At 35.3% G+C, this 5,583-nt stretch overlaps 1 non-coding gene across 1 annotated transcript; it reads left to right on the top strand.

Moving 5' to 3' along the window:
- The first annotated feature begins 250 nt into the window (after positions 1 to 250).
- On the top strand, positions 251 to 369 carry LOC120609541 (5S ribosomal RNA). Its single transcript, XR_005654792.1, has one exon. It is a non-coding gene; the product is annotated as a 5S ribosomal RNA (ribosomal RNA).
- The last annotated feature ends 5,214 nt before the right edge of the window (positions 370 to 5,583 follow it).

Below are 5,583 nucleotides of genomic sequence, written 5' to 3'. Positions count from 1 at the left end.
TAGACTGGGCCATCAAGTTAGTCAGTCTTTGCAGAGGTGACATTTGAGCCTCCACTCTTTTCCCCCACAGTGGTGGTTCTCAACTAGAGATGATTTTGCTCCGCCCCCAAACATTTGACAATATCTGGAGATATTTTTGGTTGTCACAACTAGGTGGGGTGTTTTGCTACTGATATCTGGTGAGTAGAGGCCAGGGGTGCAGCTAAACATTCTTCAATGCACAGGACAACCTTCAAGAAAGAATTATTCAGTCTACGGCCATGCCACCCTGAACAAGCCCGATCCCATCTGATCTCAGAAGCTAAGCAGGGTTGGGCCTGGTTAGTACTTGGACGGGAGACCACCTAGGAAGACCGGGTGCTGTAGGCGTAAAAAATAAAAAATAAGGCATTGTAAGCTGACAAGGTTCTTGCAATTTGTGAGTTCAACCAAGGGTTGCCTCACCTAAAAAATAAATAAATAAATAAGAATTATTCATCCCAGTGTATCAATAGTGCCACAGTTGAGAAACTGCGATCTGATCACAACTTCCAGATTGATTCTTTAAAGTAGTGAATCATATTGCATCAATTCTGTTTTAGATCCTAAATGAATTCCCACATCTCCCAGACTTTCCCATTACCCCTTATCTCCTATTTTACCTCCTTTATTCATTATACTCCAATCTCAGTCCTTTGTTCTGGCTAATACCACTGCCTGGAATTTTCTTTCTTCAGCTATCTGAATGACATGTTTATCATGTCCGTCAAATCTTTGCTTACACATCACCTTTCTAATAATCAAAATTGCAACCCTCTACTTCTGCTTGCCTTACCCTGATTTTGTTCTCAGAGCACTTATCATCTTCTAACATGTAAGAGTAGTGCAGAGACTCTAGAAGAGTAAGTGTAGAGGCCATACAAGAAATGAGCCCGGGGTGCTTACAGGACAAGGAGAAGACTAATAGCTGGAATACAGTGACTGAGGAGGGAGAGCAAGGCAACATGAGTCAGAGAAATTGTCGTGGTCAGTTCATGTAAAGTCTCATGGGACACAGTAGTGTCCGTGTGTATTTTGTTAAGGAAGAACTTTTGGGTCATGTTTAGGATAAGATATATAAATATTTCCACCTAAGTTTGTTCTTTTTCTATCTAACTTAGGTAATAAACATGAATGATCCAAAAGACTTTTATGTTTATGTTTTAGACTCAACGGCCTTTCCTATGCATTTGCAATGGAACCATCATTCACGTCATAAAACCTGTGAGATGTTCAAAGGCCCAACTAATCCCCCAAATATTTTCACATTGACTCATTTCTTAAATGTCCATCATTGCTTTGCATTTTAGCCATTGTTTCAGAGACCGCTACTTAAAAGTAAATATGTTATCTGTAACATATAATACATAATTATACTGAAAATTGAAATGCCATTAGCAATCGATTGTACTGTCTCCTGAATAAAGACAGAATGAATAAAGGTAGAAGAGTATTCTGAATGGCGGTATAATGGGAGAGGTTGAAAATGTCAAAGGGAAGGAAATTAAAGTTTGCTGATCAACTTAGCAGCCAACAAGCATTTTGCTAAATAGTTGCTTATGAACTCTCATTTAAACATTGAACAACGCTTATTTTATTTCAATACTGAAGAAATTAAGGTTCAGAAGAGATAAAGCTGCATTGCTCAAAATCATGCAGCTAGTAAGAAGCCTAGCAGGAATTTGAATTAAAATGTTTTTGAGTCGAATACCGTATTAGTGCACTTGGGTTGCTATTAACAAAATACCATAAACCGTGTAGCTTAAACTACAGGCGTTCATTTCTTACATTTCTGGAGGCTAGAAAGTTCAATATCAAGGCACCAAGCTAACTTGGTTCCTGGTGAAGACCCTCTTCCTGGCTTGTAGTTTGCCACCTTCCTGCTGTGTCCTCATATGGTGAAGAGAGATAGAGCTATCTCTGCATCTCCTCTTACAATGGCATCAGTCCCATCATGAGGGCTCTACCCTCATGCATGACAAATTATCTCTCAAAGGCTCCATCTCCAACTATCATCACAGTGTGGGGTAGGGCATTAACTCATGAATTTGGGGGAACATACAAATTAGTCCATGGAAAATGCCAGTGCTATTTCTATGATCTAAGTCTGCCTTTCTACTAAAAAGAAATAACACTCCTACTTTGATATTTTGCGAAAAGTAGGCCCTGGATGGATCACCTGTGAATCTAGGCCTAGAGTCATTGCCTTTAATTAAGTCAGTTCCTAAAGTCTTTAGTGAATGCTGAGAAAGTTTCTTTGATATACTTCTGTGAAGGAAGTTTTGATAAAGGCTGAATGAATTCATTTTTTCCCCCTCGGTTTTCTGAAAAGTCAAAAGTTGTCCTAATGCAACCTTTTTTTCCCCTGCTAATTGTAAAGGGAATATCTAAACACCAAACTCTTGTATTTTGATTTTTGTTACAGCTTTTGTGTCTGATAATAAAAACCAAGATTTATATTGTTGACTAGAGAAGTTCAACCCTGACATCAAACATCAAATGGACAAAGGGGCATTTGCTATTAAGTAAAGACTGTGTTGATTGTTACAATTTCCAACTCTTCCATACAAATACAGATAGAAAATAATTTAAACTCTTTAAAAGCTCCTGATCAAAGAATCATATGAATCTGATCTATTCCCAAAGAATTGCCCATGAATATAAGTAAATAAGTAAAGAACTAAAAAAAATATTTTACTTTGAATTTTTTTTTTTTATTTTTTAAAAGAAAAGAAAGGTTCCTCTTCATCCCCAAATTTTCCTTGGAGAGTTTAGATTTTCCCATTAACTTTGTTTTAATTATAAAACAGAACAAAACAAAACAAAAATACCATACAACTATTTCTGTTAGGATATGTGAAGATTACCTATCAACACAGATTACATGAAGCGGCTGTTTGTTCATAGCTGAAATGTTTTTACTGAGAAAACCTTGCAGTTCTTGATGGTATAATTTAAAATAGAGAAATATATATTAGAATAAGTTTAAGGAGACATCCCTTCTTCCCAAATTCTGTTTTGTTATTTGTCAGGGCATCTGGAATCCAACTGAAAAAACTGTTGTCTTGTCTATGGATGTGCTAAATCGATTTATAATTTTTTTTTCCTGAAAAACCAATTAATATGTAGCATTCTGACTCTCTCATCAAAAAAAAAAAAATTAAATTTCTCTAGGACTTGAGTGGGATACTGGTGCACAGAATCCCACTGCTTATAAGTATGTTTGAGAATTCTGTCTTGTCCTGGGAAAATTGGTAGCACAAGCCTTCATGTGTGATAATATATGGTCATTCAGAATTGTTAGAGTTAATGCATTGTTTGAAATATCTGTCTTTGTTTTTGCGTCAATTTTAATTGCCTATTTGAGCAGAAATGCAGTTTGAATTATTTTTAGTTCTTTAGACTAGATTTTGAATTCTGTATATTTACTTTTCACCAATACAAAATAACAGGTCTGTTATATTTGCAGCAAATAGAAGGTGCAACACTATTTTTATTCTCACTGGTTCATAAAAATGATGCATGGCACTAGTTTAAGAAGCAACCAGTCAAAGAAACACAGTTTGTGAAGACATACACTAAGGAAACACACTCCATCTATATAAGAAGTCACCACAACCTAGCACTTATAAAACTCCAGCTTGATAAATGTACACATTCTTGTTAAATCTAGGAGGAGTCATATACCTTTTGGTAGGGATGGCTGTTGTCATTTGGCTAATCTGTGTATTTCTTTGCCACTCAAGTAGATGTCACAGTTTATACCTGTCAGATAGGTTAGACAATTGTGGGTTGCAGTTAAAGATTGTCATACTTAAGGATATTTTCAGTACTTTATTTATATAATTCTCTTTTATTAAAAAAATAATAAAATTACTTGTCAGAGCAGATTCCCTCTCAGCAGCTCTAATTCAACATTTATGCGCTAGTATTTTGTTGAGAATTTTTGCATCTATGTTCATCGGGGATATTGGCCTGTAATTCTCTCTCTCTCTCTTCTTTTTTTTTTCTTTTTTTTTGTAGTATTTTGTCTGGTTTTGGTAGCAGGATAATGCTGGCCTCGTAGAATGAGTTTGGAAGTGTTCCTTCATCTTCAAGTTTTTGGAATAGTTTGAGAAGGATAGGTATTAATTCTTTTTAAATGTTTGCTAGAATTCCCCTGTAAAGCTGTCTGGTCCTGAGCTTTTGTTTGTTGGTAATTTTTTAATTACTGCTTCAATTTCATTGCTGTAATCGGTCTGTTTAGATTTTCCATTACTTCCTGGTTTAGTCTTAGAAGGTCATAAATTTCTAGACATTTGTCTATTTCTTCTAGATTGTCCAATTTGTTGGCACGTAATTTTTTATAGTATTCTCTAATGATCTTTTGTAGTTCTGTGGTGTTAGTTGTAATCTCTTTCATTTCTGATTTAATTAATTTTTAAGTTAATTTTTTTTATTTTTCAGTTGTAATTGGCATATAATACTGTATTAGTTTCAGGTGAACAACATGGGGATTAGACATCTATATAACCCACAAAGTTGTCACCCCAATAAATCTAGTGCTCCTCTGACAGCACCCATAGTTATTACAATATTTTTGGCTGTATCTCTTATGCTATATCTTCTATCTTCATGACTATTTTATAACTACCAATTTGTACTTCTTAATCTCTTCATCCTTTTCACCAACCGCGCCCCCCCAACCCTCCTCCCATCTGGTAACCTTCAAAATGTTCTCCATATCTATGAATTTGTTTCTATTTGTTTATTTTGTTTTTTAGATCCCACGTATATGTGCAATCATATAGCATTTGTCTTCCCCTATCTGACTTACTCCACTCAGCAAACTACCCTCTAGGTACATTATGAAATATCTTTTCCATCCCCTTACTTTTAGTTTGTATGTGTCTTTTAATCTGAAGTGAGTCTCTTGTAGGCAGCATATGTAAGGGTCTTATTTTCTTATCCATTCATCTTCCCTATCTTTTGATTAGAACATTTGATTCTTTTTCATTTGAAGTATTTGTTGATAGATATGTAGTTTTTGCCATTCTTCGTTTAGAATTTTGATACATATTCTTTTCTTTTTCTTAAAGAAGAAACTTTTTGTCATATTGGCTTGGTGGTGATTAACTCCTTTAGCTTTTTCTTGTCTGGGAAGCTCTTTATTTGTCCTTTGATTCTAAATGGTAACTTTGCTGGGTAAAGTAATCTTGGTTGTAGGTCCTGGGTTTTCATCATTTTGAATATTTTGTGTCAAACCCTTCTGGCCTGTAAAGTTTCTGTTGATTAATTGGCTGACAGTCATATGGGCACTCCCTTGTATGTAATTAATTGCTTTTCTCTTGCTGCTTTTAAGATTCTTTCTTTGAATTTAACTTTTGGCATTTTAATTAAGATGTGTCTTGGTGTGGACTTCTTTGTGTTCATCTTTTTTGGGACTCTCTGAGCTTCCTGGTATTGTATGTTTATTTCCCTCACCAAGTTAGGGAAGTTTTCCATCATTATTTCTTCAAATAGGTTTTCAGTTCCTTGCTCTCTCTCTTCTCCTTCTGATACCCCTATGATGCAAACGTTATTATG

The sequence above is a fragment of the Pteropus medius genome, unplaced genomic scaffold (genome assembly GCF_902729225.1).
Source record: "Pteropus medius unplaced genomic scaffold, Ma_sr-lr_union100, whole genome shotgun sequence".
In the NCBI taxonomy this organism is placed as follows: Eukaryota; Metazoa; Chordata; class Mammalia; order Chiroptera; family Pteropodidae; genus Pteropus; species Pteropus medius.
This window is presented reverse-complemented; position numbering and strand designations above follow the sequence as displayed.